The 17,617-nt window shown below is 41.0% G+C and overlaps 1 long non-coding RNA gene and 1 other non-coding gene across 2 annotated transcripts in view; one reads left to right on the top strand and one right to left on the bottom strand.

Moving 5' to 3' along the window:
* The window catches only part of LOC139360654 (uncharacterized), a 166,463-nt gene that overhangs the window by 52,659 nt on the left and 96,187 nt on the right, over positions 1–17,617 (top strand). The gene's annotated exons all lie outside the window — the stretch shown is intronic.
* LOC112426022 (U5 spliceosomal RNA) lies at positions 9,375–9,489 on the bottom strand. Its single transcript, XR_003017267.1, has one exon. It is a non-coding gene; the product is annotated as a U5 spliceosomal RNA (small nuclear RNA).

Below are 17,617 nucleotides of genomic sequence, written 5' to 3'. Positions count from 1 at the left end.
ATCTACATTAGAAATGCCATTAATACCTGCCATTGATGTGGAATAATGGAAACTTTCCAAGTAAAGCATGAATTTCATAGAAGAGAGAGATCTTGCCTTTGCACCCCAGCACTTTGCTCATAGGTCTCATTATGTTTATCTAATAAAACCACTTTTCTTACTGGACAGTATTAAATTAATTTTGTGTGCCGACTTCTCTTAATACTGACAAAAAGCAATGTGTTATTTTGAAATGTAGAGGCTGGTCTTTGGTAATAAACTTTACTCGAAAGTTTTTACTCAAAAAAGTGAAATACAGTTTACTCAGGAGGCTGAGGCAGGAGGATTGCTTGAGCCCAGTGGTTTGAGGCTGCAGTGAGCAATGACCATGCCACTGCATTCCAACCTGGGTGACAGACTGAGACTCTCTCTAAAACAAATAAAAATGTCAAAAAATAAAATTAATTTAGAAAATAAAATACATTTTTTAAAAAATAAGTGCTACAGAGTGGGTGCCTTAAACAACAGAAATATTATTTCTCACAGTTCTGGAGGCTGGGATGTCCAAGATCAAGGCCCATGCAGATTTGGTTGCTGGTGAGGGCTCCCTTCCTGGCTTACAGATGGCCACCTTCTCCCAGTGTCTTCACTTGGGTAGGGGTGGGGGTTGGAGGATAGAAATCTCATTCTCTTATTCTCTTCTTACAAGGTCACAGTCTTATCTGATTAGGGCTCCACACTTATGACCTCATTTAACCTTAATTTCCTCTTTAAGTCCCTAACTCCAAATACAGTCACATTGGGGGGTTGAGGCTTCAGCATATAAATTTTGGGGGGACATAATTTGGTCCATAGCAATTGGACTGGCCTAAAAAAAAAAGACTTTAATATTAGGATCCTTAAGTTACTATTAAAAAAAAAAAACCCGACTTACAAAAATTGGTGTTAATAATTTAAAGTTTGAAAGTACACTAATCTGTGGAGTGTTAAAAGTCAGGATAGTCGTTCCCTGGGGGAACAGCAACTGAAAACAGGCACAAAAGGGGCTTCCGGGATGCTGTAGTGCTCCATTTCCTGTTTGAGTGCTGATTGAAAGAATGTAATTGGTTTGTGAGTATCCATTGAGCTGATCATACGTAATTTGCGCACTTTTCTGTATGTGTGTTGCAGATCAATCAAAAGTTAAAGCATAGGCCAGGTGCGGTGGCTCACACCTGTGGTCCCAGCACTTTGGGAGGCCAAGGCGGGAGGATCACTTGAGCCCATGAGTTCCAGACCAGTCTGGGCAATGTAGTGAGACCTCATCTCTACAAAAAAATTAAAAAATTAAAAAATTAGCCAAGTGTGGTGGCACGTGCCTGTAGTCCCAGCTACTCAGGAGGCTGAGGTGGGAGGATAGCTTGAGCCTGTGAGGCAGAGGTTGCAGTGAGCTGAGATCAAGTCCCTGCACTCCAGCCTGGGTGACAAAGTGAGACCCTATCTCAGATACATAAATAAATAAAAATTTAAAATGAAGCACAAATAAACCTGAGAGATGCATTTAATACCAGAGATAAACTACACAATTGTCCCATTGTCTCAGCCTAGACAATAAACAAGCTGCTTCTCCTTTGTCCTTTCTACTTTAAAAAGTCACAAGAGGTTAAAATGTAATGAGTTGGAGTATATGAAGAAGACTAGCCTTCTAGTTGAGTATAATACCGTCTTCCCAAAGGTACAGGCAGAACCGCAGACACAGTTAACGTTTCTGCGTGACGTTGCTTGATGCTGTTTTGCTCAGACTGGTAGCTTAGCAGCTGGAGGCTAAAAAGTCAGGTTTCCAGGGAGAGGAGGAAGGCTTTCTGGGCAAAGGGCAACGTGGACTCCAGGCCAGGGGCATAGTCGGTGTCCTCTCAAGAGTGGTGGCAGTTTTAAACGGGTTATAAACAAACACTGCCATGTTGTTCTGAGAGGTTCCAGCTGCCTTAGGCAGAGGCTTTGGGTCTGTGCAAGCGCCAAAGCCGGCTTTCAGAGGTGATGGGTGGAACTGAAGGATCACTTAAGACATTTGTGACCCTGAATATCCAAGTCCCTTGAAGCTTTACACACACACATCCAAGGTAGAGCTGGTCTTCCCAAAGACAACTGCAGCTAAGGAGTTTGAACTGTGTAACAGTTTAGACCAGCCAGTGGCTGTGTAGAGACCTTTGAGAGTTACAATTAGGTTACTGCTCAGATTGCATAATGCCAGGACTGTGCTCCATTGTTCCCAGCTCTTGCATTCAGTATTTTATTGTTTCACATTGTGCTTTAACTTGCTACAGAACATTAACAGCAGTAGCCAGTAGTTGAATGTTTTCCAAACCTTTCAGATTTGTAGAACTGACTGTGCCACACTGGCTAATGGAAATTTCATGGTTCCAGGAGTGCTGGCTTTATCAACAATTATCTAGGTGATCTTGTATGGTCTATCGTGTGTAAAACAGCTTTATGTGCTTTTGCTTAACCTTTATAATTGTTGAGAAACAATTGTTTAAAATTACTGCATAAATGTTTTTAAAGTAAATTTTGAAGCTCTTTGACGTCAGTGCCCTCTGCCTGGTGGAAAGTAATGATTTTTTTTTAATGTTCTGATTTGGTGTTTGTTGGTGGAGTGCGTCTGTATGTCTCTGTGTGTGTGTGTGTGTGTGTGTACTAGGAACAGGCCCTATCTGTTGGTGCTTTTACTAAATTAATAGATTCTAGACATTAAAGCAAACCAAAAATATTTCACCCGCAAATACACTTTTCTGACATATTTCGAGATGGCTATTCAGAAGGCCTGAAGGCAGGAATAGCCCAGCAAAACTGCCTTTTGTGGAGGAGATTTGCATCTGCAGAGAAAATCTGCATTGGTGAAATAAACAGCCAGGCTTTTTCTGAGGCTCCTCCCTTGTCTACATCTAGGAAAGATTGACTGAGAACCTGACACCTTTAAAGGTCTGACAGAAACATTCACCACAGGCTACCATCTATTCTTTATGAGGGCTGCTCCCTGTGAAGTTTCATCTACATAAAAAGATGGCCTTTGCTCCGTGCCTTTCTTCCTCTTCTCTACCTCCCATGACTTGCGTGCTCTAAACCCCTATTCTTTCTGTAATCTTAAGACGGTACAAAAGCATCAACCATCTGGCCATTTCTTTGCGTTTTCATATTTTGTATGACTCCCAGCATGTAATAAATATTTATGGCTTTTTTTTTCTGTTAATCTTTGTATTATCAATTTGTTTTATAGGCTTAAATGGTTGAAACTTCAGGGGAAAAATGTAAACGTTTCTACAACATTTATGATCACTTTAGGCTCTAGGTGTTGGTAAGTTTCTAAGCATTTGGGGATGTAGCTCTCTTTGCTTCACCATTAACCGTCCTTTGACATTCAAAATGTCGTTGGACCACCAGCATGGCATTACTCAGGAGCTTGTTAGAAATGCCATCTCAGAGGCTTACCTTAAATATGGTATCTAGTGGCAGAATCTGCATTTTAGCAAGATCTCCACGTGATTCCTATGCACATGCAAGTGAATCAGCAAGTAGGCCATGGAAGGGATTAAGAGATCTCTTTTCTCAAAACATCGCCCACTGAGCCAGGATTGTCATTATTTAGAATGAATTTCTCTAGTTTATGCCCCTTTTAAGAAATATCCCTGGTCTGCATACATAACTCAGCAAGTCATTTTCAGTTCAAAGCCTTCACATGATCCATCCACTTGGGACAAATGGCAAAGAGCAGGTTGATTGGAAGGTTAGGGTTGGGGGAGGGAAGTAGAGTAGAAAAATGCAGTGCCGGCTGGGCGCGCTGGCTCACACCTGTAATCTCAGCACTTTGGGAGGCCGAGGCGGGCGGATCATGAGGTCAGGAGATTGAGACCATCCTGGCTAATACGGTGAAAGCCCGTCTCTACTAAAAATGAAAAAAAAAAAATTAGCCGGGCGTGTTGGCGGGCGCCTGTAGTCCCAGCTACTCGGGAGACTGAGGCAGGAGAATGGCGTGAACCCGGGAGGCGGAGCTTGCAGTGAGCCGAGATCGTGCCACTGGACTCCAGCCTGGGCGGCAGAGCAAGACTCTGTCTCAAAATAAATAAATAAATAAATAAATAAATAAATAAAAAGAAAAAAGAAAAGAAAACTGCAGTGCCTTTGGTGGAAGAAAGTGAGCCAGCTCCATAACCATGGTGCCCTGGGACTGGAAAGCTGTGCCACAGTGGTGGGCAGGAAGTAACAAAAATACCAATCCCAATGCTCACAATAATGGTAAATAATTGTTGGTTAGGGGGTTCCTAAACTTGTTTCACAATCAGAATCACCTGGGGCAGGTAGACGGGGACTCCTGTTTCTGTTTTTATAATTATTTTTAAAGAATGGGGTCTCGCTCTGTCACCCAGGCTGGAGTGCAGTTGCAGGATCCTAGTTTGCTGCAGCCTGGAGCTCCTGGGTTCAAGCTATCCTCCTGCTTCCACCTCCCAAGTTGCTGGGACTGCAGGTGTATGCCACCATGCTTGGCTAATTTTTTAATTTTTATCTTTATTTTTGTAGCGATGGAGTCTCAATGTGTTGCCCAGGCTTGCCTCAAATTCCTGGCCTCGAGTGATCCTCCCGCCTTGGCCTCCCAAAATGCTGAGATTACTGGTGTGACCCACCTCACCCTGCCAAGGCTTCTCAAAAATATAGATTCCCAAAGGCAGGGACCCACCCTGGGTTTACGCCGTCAGAGAAACCTGAGCATCTGTGTTTTAAACTAGTGTCTCAGGTATTAAAATGTATGCAGGACCAAGTAAATGGTGAGCCTGGATCCTGTGGCTGATGCTCCAAAAATGTTATCTCCAAGGCTCACAATAAGCCTAAAACATATTATGATATTTTCCTAACTGCATTTTATAATGCAGAAGTTGGGTTGCTTGCCCAGTGTCACACAGGCAGCGGGCAGCAGATGGAGGATTCCATCCTAGATCTGTCTGACTCCAAAGTCTTTGTTCTATCTATTCTCATACCACCTTCCATAAAGCCACTATGGCTGAAGTGCTATCTTACTCAGGGCACACTCTGGTTGCCTCGTCTCCCTTCTGTGGGGGTGACGGTTTCTGCAGAAGTTCCCTAATCTGACCTCAAATTATGACATCAGTATCTAGGCTTGAGTAGAATGGTGCAAGGAGACCAGACTGGTGAATTACCAAGGATGGCCCCCTCCTTCTTCCCCTTCTGATGTGGTTAATAACTAGTAACCCAGAGCCTACGATACTGATCCCCATAGGGATGAGAAACAGGGCTCTCTTGGGTAATTGAAAATTTCTGGTTGCCTGGGTATTGAGGCAGTTTCCAAAAGTGATGGAAACAAGCACATATTGCTCCTGCCCTCTGATACCTTATTTTGTTCCAAGAAATCCCTAGAAAGAAAATACAACAATTTAATACAGCAATGTTAAATAGTGATAGTAGCGGGAATAGGGCACCATCTGGTATATTTGAATAATTGTCAAGGTTGGATTTTCTTTAAATGCTGCTTATTGCTCAGTCCACCCATATTAAATCACTAGAGCTACAAGTCATCTGATGGTGATGTTTTGGCATTACAAGACTGTGCTTGCATATTAAATTCCTCAACTTGGGCTCAGTTTGGGAATTCAAAATGCAGCATTTGATCTTCATCTATATTTAATCTCCTGTTATTGGTTATAGCTCCTTTTATAGGTTTATTTCAAAAACTTTTGATTCTGATACTGTCATGTTGAATAGTGGTTTCCCATGCAGGGTGTGCAAACCACCCAAAAATTATCTTTTTCATGGCAACATTAAAAAATTTTAATTTATATGTATGTTATAATGTATATAATATTGGACTATAGTGGTAGAACATGTATATAATTTGTAAATAAATACATATACACATGGGGGGATACATGATTCAAAGTTTTCTCCCTTTGAAATGTTGGCTCAAAGTTTACAAACTTTTCATCCAATATATTACCTCCTCCTACCAGCATCATGTTATCTTCTCATTTAATAAGAGAGCCTTCGTCTTTGTCAATTCATGTTTACTGAACTACGTAGGATTATGTGAATGTTCCAGCGTATATAAGAGGATAAGACATTTGCTGTTCTTAGGATGTTTAACTATCTGGAATGGAGATGATGATACTAGTGGTAATTTTGGAGGAGGTGACAATGTTAATGGTGGTGACGATGCTGATGTTGCTGCTGCTGCTGGTGATCATGATGGCCAAGAAAGAGATAAAGAAGAAAGTCTTATTTATGGTTGAGATGAAAGCAAAATGGGAATTGAAGGCTTCTTCTCCCTGCTCTCTGGTAATGCGACATCTTTACCTAGCAGTGATGCTCTTCCCTGCTTGTTCATCTTTCTTCCAATATAGCTTAAAAATACTTTTTAGTCATCCTCAGCATGTACTATAAATCTCAGCTTCCTAGGATTTGAGCCTTGGGAGCAGGAGGTTTTTCTAAGCCCCTTCCACTCTTCTGTATGTATTTTGGTCCTCGGTGCTCCACAAGCTGTGAAAGCTGTGAGTCATGATTCCCATATGGTGGGATTCCCTCCCCTCCCCTCCATCGACATGCCTGCCCTGCCATCTGCTGCCACTCTCAAGGTTATAGAGCAAGAGATAATGCAGGGAAGGGAAAGGAAAACACCAGGAAAACCAACACTGTTTTATAAGTAAAATAGAAAAAAAAAAGATGTATTTTTCTTACTACAAAAACAACTTGTATTCACTACAGAGAAATAAGAAACTGAAGCACAAAACCAAACCAAACCAAATCTAACCAAACCCAACCCAACCAACCCAACCCAACCCAAACAAAACAGTCTCCCTCTGAGCATCATTCATCACCTTAACCATCTCCATGTATGTTTCTCCAAATCTGTATTCTGTATCTATCTATGTAGCTAGCTATCAAATAAAATAAGATCATTACCACATATTTTTGTGACCTGTTTCTTGTTTAACTGAATCATGAACATATTTTCATGTCTGTAAATGTACCCCTAAACTAGCTTTTTTTTTTTTTTTTTTTTTTGACAGAGTCTCATTCTGTCATCCAGGCTGGAGTGCAGTGGTGCAATCACAGCTCACTTCAGCTTTGACCTCCCCGGCTTAAGCAATCCTCCCACCTCAGCCTCCTGGATAGCTGAGTAGCTGGGACTACAGGCGTGTGCCTCCATGCCTGGGTTCAAGGAATCCACCCACCTCAGCCTCTCAAACTTCTGGGATTACAGGCGTGAGCTACCGTGCTCGGCCCACACTAGCATTTTTAATATTTAATGAATATTTTCTATGCAAAGCATTATTCCAATTGCTGCAGTTTATATACAAAAATAGGTAGGATAGTCTCTGCCCTCATGTGGGTATCGCATCATTTTTTTCTCCCTATCTAACATTTAGGTCATTTCCATATATTTGCTTTTACAAATAATGCTGTGATGAATATCCTTGTAGCTAAGTCCATGCATATGCTCATAATTTTAGAATGATTGTGCTGGCTACTCTCTGTTTGCCCCTCCGGTCTACTCTCCATCCTTGTCTGCCTTGTTCCATGGACCACATAAGGGCTCATTTGCCCTCTGGCAATGTGCAGCTCATGCAGGGCTTTAGGGAGGGCGGTAGAGAAGAGTGGGTGATATATTGTGACTCCTACCCTGCCTCCTTGTAGGCTGTCATTAGCTGCATTCTTGTATTAATGGTTGTGGTGCCTGGGTAGCCCTCTCCCAGAGCTTAGTTCTCAGGAAGTTGCTAACCCCAAGGTAATGCACCATTCCTTGTTAGTTTCCTTTAACCTTGCCCTTGCCTTTATAGAGAGTTCTTCATTAAACCTTTCTCACTTACCCCATGTGAGTTTGCCATCTGTTTCCTGGCAGGACCCTGGATGATAAATGCGTGCTCCTATTCCTAGCATATTCTGCATCCCTAATTGCTCACCTGCATTGGGAACTTGGGAAGGATTGTGTAGAAAGGTCAAGAGCTCCCTTTTTGCTGACTGAAGGACTGGATACCTGTGATCATTGAGCAGCCATCTTCTATTTCTTTCTCCTGGACACCTCCAGGCTCTCATGGGGATTTCTCAACCTATGCCTGTGGCACTCTGCTGGGGCCCGGAGGAAATAATCAAGAGAGCCCTTAGCCCTCCTGCCCAAGCTTTGACCTCAAGTATGTGAAAATTTCACCTTGTTCAGGATGCTCAAAACCTTCTCTGGAGTCCAAGTGAGGTGGGAAAGGTTGCCGTGGTCATTTCTTATCCTTTTAAACACCTGAACTCACAGCACAGTTTGTTTATTAAATTATTTCTCTACTTTAGTTTTAAATGGTATTACAATTTTTTGTTTGTTTGTTTGTTTTTGTTTTGTTTTTGAGACAGGGGTTCGCTCTGTGGCCCAGGCTGGAGTGCAGTGGCATGATCACGGCTCAATGCAGCCTCAACCTCCTGGGCTCAAGCGATCCTTCCACCTCAGCCTCCCAAGTGGCTGGGACCACAGGTATGCACCACTGCACCCAGCTAACTTTTGTATTTTTCGTAGAAGCAGGGTCTCCCTATGTTGTCCAGGCTGGTCTTGAACACCTGCGCTCAAGCCATCTGCCCACCTCGGCCTCCCAAAGTACTGGAATTACAGGCATGAGCCACCTTGCCTGACCTACGGTATTCTTATTAAATAGCCAGAAGTATATTTTCAGAGCTTCTAGCTTGGATTAGAGTCCCCTGATACTATTTCTTCTGTGATTCTATCTTTTCTGTGCATCAGTAGAAATGTGTTTTCCTAAAGTCTACATCCAGTTTTACCTTCCTTGCCTTTGGATTTTCAGATAACACAATCAATCCCTTTATTCAAAGGTTCTTCACACTTCTGTTTAATCAATTGTTCTTGACTGTTCAGAATGAAGTGTCGCATTTCTTTTGTTACCTTCTCTTCAATGAAATTGTTAGCAAGACTAGTCAAAAATGATCAAATACTCTTCTTTTTGGTGGGAAATGAGAGTTTTCCATGGAGGAACTTTGGAGGAGGGCGGTAGAGAAGGGTGGGTGATATATTGTGACTCCTACCCTGCCTCCTTGTAGGCTGTCATTAGCTGCATTCTTGTATTAATGGTTGTGGTGCCTGGGTAGCCCTCTCCCAGAGCTTAGTTCTCAGGAAGTTGCTAACGCCAAGGTAATTCACCATTCCTTGTTAGTTTCCTTTAATCTTGCCCTTGCATGCCCCGCATATTTGGGGTCCCCATCTTATTGCTCTAGACCCCTGCTCCTTAATGCATTACTGCCTTTGGGAATTCCAGTTCCCAGAGGTGGGCACTAGGAGAAAGTTGGTTTCAGAGGCAGAAAGATCTAGAGTTTAATCCAATCATTATTTATTTATTTATTTATTTATTATTGTTTACTTGGCCTTGCCTAAGCAGGACCTCAAAAATTTGGTTATTAATTAATAATTGTTCCTCTCCATGGAAATCTTTAGTAAAAGGCCAAAGATTTATTTGTTCTGAAGAGAAACCAGAGCATCCAATATTATTGACTGTGTGAATCTAAGGCTTCTGCCTTACTGAGTTGCAAGCTTCCCGATCCAGCTCACAGATTATGAGAAGTAAATGGGATGACCTCTATGGAAATAATCAAGCACAGTGTATGGAACTGTGGTTGCTCAGTCTGTGACTTATTCTCCCCAACTCCCTTTCCCACTTCCTCTCGCCACGCCTTTTCCTCCTCCCTCTCGCCATCTCCCTCCCCCTTCCCTGTCTTCTACAGTTCCCCTTTTCTTCCTACTTCCCATTTCCTGTCCCCACCTCTTCTCCTCCCTACTCCTCATCTCTCCTCTACACTTTCTATGTGAGACTAACACGAGGACAAGAGGAATTAAAAGCCAAGTCAGAAATATGTCAGATAGTTCCATTTCTCTTTGAAACAAATCATAGATGTGCAGGGCATTGCACTCAGAAGGGAAACTCCCAATCATAAATCCAGGCTCCAAAAGGCTTTTCCAATACTCCCTATTTAGTTCATGAACTCTCACCGTGGAGCATTGAGAACACAAAAAATGGCAGGAAATTGCTGATAATGTTCATTATTTTCCCAGTCTTTGAAAAATGCCTATTTAATGTTTTGGACTGAAGATTTTTCCTGGTGAATCAAAAGATAAACTCTTAAAATGGTTACATAATATATCAAATGGTCTTATCTGGTGGAAGCCAGCCGGCTAGCTAACATGAGCCAGTTCAGTAATTCTGAGGTGTTTGGAGTCAAGTTGGGAAAGGGATCCTGGGTTTCAGGAAACTGCTGCAGCAGCTGATGGGGCTGCTCTAAATGTTGGCTGGAGAAATGCACTTTGGGCCCTTTGCACCAAAATTTAGATTTACTTGGTTTCTCTTCTCAATTCTTACAAATCCTTAGCTTATCAAGGAAGATCAATGATCTTAAGATCTTTTAAGACTGCCCCACAATATGATGACAGAAAATATATTTTATCTTAAAATTTTATTACACTGTATTATATATATATATAATAAATAATAAATATAATGTGTAATATATGTGTAAGTTGTGAAGACTATTGATATATAAACACACAGGGGCTGGAACATTAATATCTGGGTTGTCCTCCATGATGTCTGCCTCTCCCACCAAAATACCTGCTCTCCTGAATTTTGCATTCCCCTTCTTTAAAAACAAATTACTGAGTTTTCTGAGCTTCCTCCTAAGGAGTCAGGAGACTCATGGTCTGGTTCCTGGACTTTCCTCACAGTACGGCTCCCATATGCCTATCTCCACTCATGCCTCAAAAGGAGAAACCAAGACTGCCTTCTGCTCTGAGACAGGCAGAGACATCAGCCTCTCTGGGCTTGCTGAAGAAGGGAGAAAAAAACTGCAAGAAGCTATTGAACATACTGATGAAATAAAAAATGAAATAGATAGATTTAATGAACTAGCCAGTGAGAAGATTTTGACAGTAGAACAGAGATATAACAAACTCTGCCAACCATTTCTTCAGAAGAGGTCAGAATTGATCCCCCAAATCCCAAATTTTGGGGTAGCAGCATTTGTCAGCCATCTGTAATCACCCAACGGATTCTTCCTGCCTGCTGCACAGATAAAATCAATTCACTGAGACCGTGGTACTGTAGTAGCGGAAGAGTTTAATTGACATGAGGCCGGCCACGCAGGAGATGGAGTTATTACTCAAATCGGTCTCCCTAAAGGCTTGGAGGTTAGGGGTTTTCAAGGATAGTTTGGCGGGCAGGGGACCAGGGAGTGGGCAATGTTGATTGGTTGGGGATGAAATCATAGCTGTGTGGAAAATGGTCTCTGTGCACTGAGTCAGCCTCTGAGTGGGGGGCCGTAGGACAGGCTGAGTCATGAGTTGCAGTCACAGTCCAGGTAGAGTCATCTGGGTAGAGTCATCTCATCATCAGAAATGCAGAAGTCTGAAAAAATATCTCAAAAGGGCAACCTTAGGTTCTGCAGGAAGGATGTTACCTGCAGAAGTAGCTCGGGAAGTTACAAATCTTGTGACCCCTGGAACAGTTGTTTATGCTTACAATTTAGCAGAATTTTGGCTCCTCTCTTGATTAGTTTTACAAAGGTGGTTTAGTTTTGGGAAAGGCTATTATCATCCTTGCTTTGGTTAAACTCTAAACTAAATTATTCCTCAAATTAGCTTAACCTATACCCAGGAATGACAAAGGACAACTTGGAGGTTAGGGGCAAGATAGAGTCAACTATGTTAGATTTATCTTACTCTCATAATTTTGCAGAAGTAGTGTCACATCCATAAGTGTCTGCACTGCTTGGGGAAGAGGAAGAAGAGGCACCTTGAGCAATACACAGTGGGAAAAGAGTCTCTACCCCTTTCTGTTTGAATTCATCTTTATCCATGTCCATCTCAACAAAACTGTATGGAACCAACACCACTGAGCTCTGCGGGAAAAAAGAAAAATCTGCTTCCTTTGCTCTGCTGGAAGCAGAAGGGTGTTAGGCCCCTGTGTGGTAGAGCATAGACGTCTAGCTTTTTTCCTTCTCAGAAAGAGCACTGTGTCTCTTTGTAAATAAGGACAATCAGCATTTACCAACATGCATTTGTCTACTTTCTCTTGTTTAAGAAAACAAAAAAGAATTTTTAAAAATGGGGTTCTAGAAAGTCAGTAAAGGTTAGGTTTGAGATGTTTGGGTGGGTGAAGTGGGCATTTTGACAACATGGCTTCTCCTTTGGTATGTTTAATTGTGATTTTTTTTTTTTTTAAAGCATCAGTTTGGTGAAAAATAATTGTGATGTTTACCAGGCATCCTTGCAGTTTAAGATGACACTAAAAATGAATTCTCTCCTACTGACGACTTGAGCCCGGCCACTTGCTAGGAGAATCAGCAGAACCTGTAGGATCTCATTTGGAATTGGCATGCTCTATTGTAATTTTGTCCTTGTTTATTTTTAAATTTTGGTTTACTGGAAAGGAAAGATGATACTCAGTTTTAAATGTTAAACTTCTACAAGTGGCTTTGTTATAAAAGACTAAATGTATACACAAAAACAAAAAATTACTCTTACCAGATGCATTTCTAAACAATTTGTTTAGTTTTGCTTGTTTTTGAGCTTTATACAAATGTCATAATAATGTATGTAGTGTTTTTTTCCTTCAAGTTTCTAACATTCATCAGTTCATCCGTATCATTGTTTTTAGTTGGTATTTATTTCTTTTTACTAGTGCCTTTGGCCAGGCATGGTGGCTTACGCCTGTAATCCCAGCGATTTGGGAGGCCGAGATGGGTGAGGTCAGGAGTTTGAGACCAGCCTGGCCAACATGGTGAAACTCCGTCTCTACTAAAAGTACAAAAAATTAGCTGGGCGTGGTGGCAGACCCCTGTAATCCCAGCTACTTGGGAGGCTGAGGCAAGAGAATCACTTGAACCTGGGAGGCAGAGGTTGCAGTGAGCCGAGATCGCGCCACTGCACTCCAGCCTGGGCAACAGGAGTGAAACTCTGTCTCAAAAAACAAACAAACAAACAAAACAACACAATTAGTGCCCTTACATTTCATTTGCTGAATGTATACAATTCATTTATCCATACCACTGTCTATAAATATTTTGGTTGTTTATAGTTTCTGGGTGTTTGCATAATAGTCTTGCTAATGTAGATGAGACATATATTAATAAGAGAACTGGGCACGGTGGCACATGCCTGTAGTCTCAGCTACCCAGGAGGCTGAGGCAGGAGGGTCATTTGAGACCAGGAGTTCAAGGCTGTAGTGCACTATGATTGTTCCTGTGAATAGCCGTTGCACTCCAGCCTGGGCAATATAGCAAGACCCCATCTCTAAAAACAAAAAAGAAACATAAGAATTTTTATTATTCCTCTGTCAAATTGTCATAAACACTAGGTTAATTTTTCTAGTGTCCCTTTGCTGTTTTTTTCATTTCATCATTGCCATTTATCACCCAAAGAAACTTAGATGAAGGAAAGAAATAAATGATCTGCCCGTGCTCTGTTATCACTGCTGTTATTTTCACTGCTGTCAACTCCAAGAATGAGTTAAGTCCTCTCTTGATTCTTCTTGTCCAAACAAAGAAGAGTGCCTTCCATTCTGATACTAGAATTTTAAAGATATTTATTATGATCTCACAAATTTATGACCCAAGAGGCAGTGTATTATAGAGAAAATAATGTAAGCTCAGGAAGCAGGAAGATTTGGGTTTTAATATGCTGGCATCAGCACTTGTACTAGGGGGAGTGTTGTGCAAATTACTTTATTCTAAACCTCATTTTCTCATCTGCAAAATGGAGATAGCAATGCCTTCCTCTAAGGATGGCACACTGATTATATCAGGGAAGATGTGTGAAAGGTCCAATCATCACATTATAAAATAAGGAACAGAGGAGGCTCACAGCCTGACCAATGGAACTCATGATCCTACCCTAAAACTGACTCAGGTGGAATAGAAAGAGATCAGTTCTGGCTTGTTCAATTTCTGACCTTTCCATGGATGGGTCTGGCCCAGAACACAGATTAGTGAGGTCTTTTGTTGACTGAATGGTAATATAATGTCTTGACTTTCTTTAGGATATCAGATTTTTCTTCCCAAACCTATCTTATGGGTTTTTTTGTTTGTTTGTTTTTGTTTTGTTTTGTTTTGTTTTGTTTTTTTAGACAGAGTCTGGCTCTGTCGCCCAGGCTGCGGTGCAGTGGCGTGATCTCGGCTCACTGCAACCTCTGCCTCCCGGGTTCAAGCAATTCTCCTGCCTCAGCCTCCCAATTAGCTGAGACTACAGGTGCACACCACCATGCCCGGCTAATTTTTTGGATTTTTAGTAGAGACGGGGTTTTACCTTGTTAGCCAGGATGGTCTCGATCTCCTGACTTCGTGCCCGCCTGCCTCTGCCTCCCAAATTGCTGGGATTACAGGCGTGAGCCACCATGCCCAGCCTCTTGTGGGTTTTTTTTTAATTTTTAATTTTTGGCTATGAGGAGGGGTTTTAATGAAGAGACTCTTTACAAAGATTCACTCTCATCTTGTGGGTTGTTTTTAACAGTTCTTTCGCCTGGGCACCGTGGCTCATGCCCGTAATCCCAGCACTTTGGGAGGTGGAAGCTGGTGGATTACCAGAGGTCAGAGTTTCAGATCAGCCTGGTCAACATGGTGAAACCCTATCTCTACTAAAAATACAAAAGTTAGCTGGGCGTGGTGGTGGGCGCCTGTAATCCCAGCTACTCCGGAGGCTGAGGCAGAAGAATCTCTTGAACCCGGGAGGTGGATGTTGCAGTGAGCCAAGATTGTCTGCACTCCAGCCTGGGCAACAGAGCGAGACTCTGTTTCAAAATAAAAACCAACCAACCAACCAAACAGACCCTCCTCCTCACCCCCAACCCCCGACAGTTCTTTCATGCTGGGATAATAGCATAACATTTCTTTGTACTTTCTGTTTGGCTGTGAAGGAAACCAGAATGTGTCACCTCAAAATATGCCTCTTTGACATAAATATTTTTGAGCCAAAGGCAAATGAGAATCAGCAATCAGAGGAAGAGCTCTTTCTATTCCCCATCTCTACACTTTTTGCCTAAAGAGAGGATACAAATTCTCCCTTACTAGAGACAACTCTTATCAGCTCAGAGATGGCACCAGAGGAATCTACAAACAAAACTTGCTCCATTAGATTACTCCCATGTATTGACCTTCCCATGGTTTCCCACCTTTGGAAGCCTAAAACTGCTTTTCTTTGTGTGTTACTTCTCTAAAATTTATGGTTCTTTGTTAAAGATGCTATATAAACCAGAGTTCTAAGCCACTGCTTTGAGTTACCTGTCACTGAGATTTCTTTTACGTGATGTGCTCTGCATGGTTGATAAAACTGCTTGTTTTTCTGCTGTTCATCTGTCTTTTGTTACAGGGGTCAGTCCTAACTATGAACTTATAAGGGTTGAGGAGAAGTTATACTTCCTCCCTGACACTGGAAAGAAAGAAAAATAAATGATCAGTGTCTAAAAATTAAGGAGAACATGCTGGGTTCTATTGGATAGAAATTTCAGTTAATTCATGTGACTTCATGTTAAGGCTATCACATAAAGCATTTAAACCCAGATATTGAACCAGAGCTCATAAGAATTGTGATCTTGTCTGTCTTGTTCTCTACTCTAGCCCCAATGCCTAGCCCAGTGTCTGCACAGAATACTTGTTCAATAAATATTTAATAAATGAATGAATAAGTAAAAGGGTTACCTCTTTTTGTATTTTCTTATTGTTAAAATTATATTCTTGTTCTGTTCCAAATCTTGAATAAAGGCTTGGAATATCATGAGAGTTTGTTAACAAGTAAGCATTTCCCTTTTGGAGCATTTATTTTTGAAATGCAAATATTCCTAGGAATAACAGTTTAAAATTATATATACTTAATGCATACAACTTGATAATTTGATATATGTATACATTGTGAAATAATTACCACAATCAAGATAATTAATATATATATACTACCTCACATAGTTCCTTGTGTGTGTGTGTGTGTGTGGTGAGAACATTCTGGATCTACCTTGCTAGCAAATTGTAAGTGTATAATACAGTATTGTTACCTATAGTCACCGTGCTATACATTAGATCTCCAGAACTTATTAATCTTGCACAACTGAAACTTTGTACCCCTCGCCCAACGTCTCCACATATCCCTGTCCTCCCAGCCCCTGGTAACCACCATTCTCTGCTTCTATGAGTTTGACTATTTTAGATTCCGCATATAATAAGATCATACAGTATTTGTCTTTCTGTGTCTGGCTTATTTCACTTAGCATAATACTCTCCAGGTCCCTCCATCTTGTTGCAAATGGCAGGATTTTCTTCTTTTTAAAGGCTGAATAATGTTCTATTGAATGTGTATGCCACATTTTCTTTATCCAATCATCCACTAATGGACAGTTAGGTTGATTCCATATCTTGGCTTTTTATGAATAATGCTGTAAGGAACACAGTACAGGTATCTCTTTGAGATCTTGCATTCATTTTTTTTGGATAAATACCCAGAAGTGGGATTGCTAGGTCATATGGCAGTTCTATTTTTAATTTTTTGAGGATTCTGTCTTCATACTATTTTCCATAATAGGTGTACCAATTTAACTTCCCACCAACAATGTGCCAGCATATCCTTTTCTCCACATTCTCACCAGCATTCATTATCCATTTTTTTAAAAATAAAAACCATCCTAACAGGTATGGGTGACATCTCATTGTGGTTTTGATACGCATTTTCCGGATTAGTGATGTTGAGCACTTTTTCATATACCTGTTGGCCATTTGCGCATCTTCTTTGGAAAAATATCTATTTAGATCCTCTGCCCATTTTTAAATTGGGTTCTATTTTTTTGGCTATCGAATTTGAATTTTAAGAGTTCCTTATATATTTTAGATATTAACCCCTTATCAAATATGTGGCTTGCTAATATTTTCTCCTATTCCAAAGGTTGCATAATTATTTCTTTGCTGTGAAGAACTTTTTTAGTTTGGTATAGTCCCACTTGTTTATTTTTGCTTTTGTTTCCTGTGCTTTCTGTGTCATATCCAAAAAATTGCTGCCAAGATCAGTGTCAAGCAGCTTTTTATCCATGTTTTCTTTTAGAAGTTTTATGGTTTTAGGTCTTACATTTAAGTCTTTAATCATTTTGAGTTGATTTTTGTGTATGGTATAAGATGAGGGTTCAATCTTACTCTTTTGCATGTGGATATCCAGTTTTCCCAGCACCACTGATTGAAGAGACTATTTTCCCCCGTTGTGTATTCTTGGCACTTTTTTCCAAGATTAGTTGACCATATATCCATGAGTTTATTTCTGGGCTCTCTATTCTTTTCCATGGGTCTATGTGTCTGTTTTTATTCCTGTACCACACTGGGTTTTTCTTTGCTTTTGATTACTGATTCAATCTCTTTACTCACAATCTGTTTTTGGCATGATTTACTGAATATGTTAAACCCACTGTTGAGACTTACTGCTCAGAAAAACAATTCCTTTCAAAATATTATTTCCCATTTACAATGTATCTGATTACCCAAGAGTTCTGATAGAGATGTACAGCTCTGATAGAGATGCTGTTTTCATGCCTGCTAATACAACATCCATTCTGCAACCATGGATCAAGGAGTCATTTTGACTTTCAAGCCT

The sequence above is a fragment of the Macaca nemestrina genome, chromosome X (assembly GCF_043159975.1).
Source record: "Macaca nemestrina isolate mMacNem1 chromosome X, mMacNem.hap1, whole genome shotgun sequence".
Taxonomy (NCBI): Eukaryota; Metazoa; Chordata; class Mammalia; order Primates; family Cercopithecidae; genus Macaca; species Macaca nemestrina.
The sequence above is the reverse complement of the archived record's forward strand: the minus strand, read 5'-3'. Positions and strand labels throughout refer to the sequence as shown.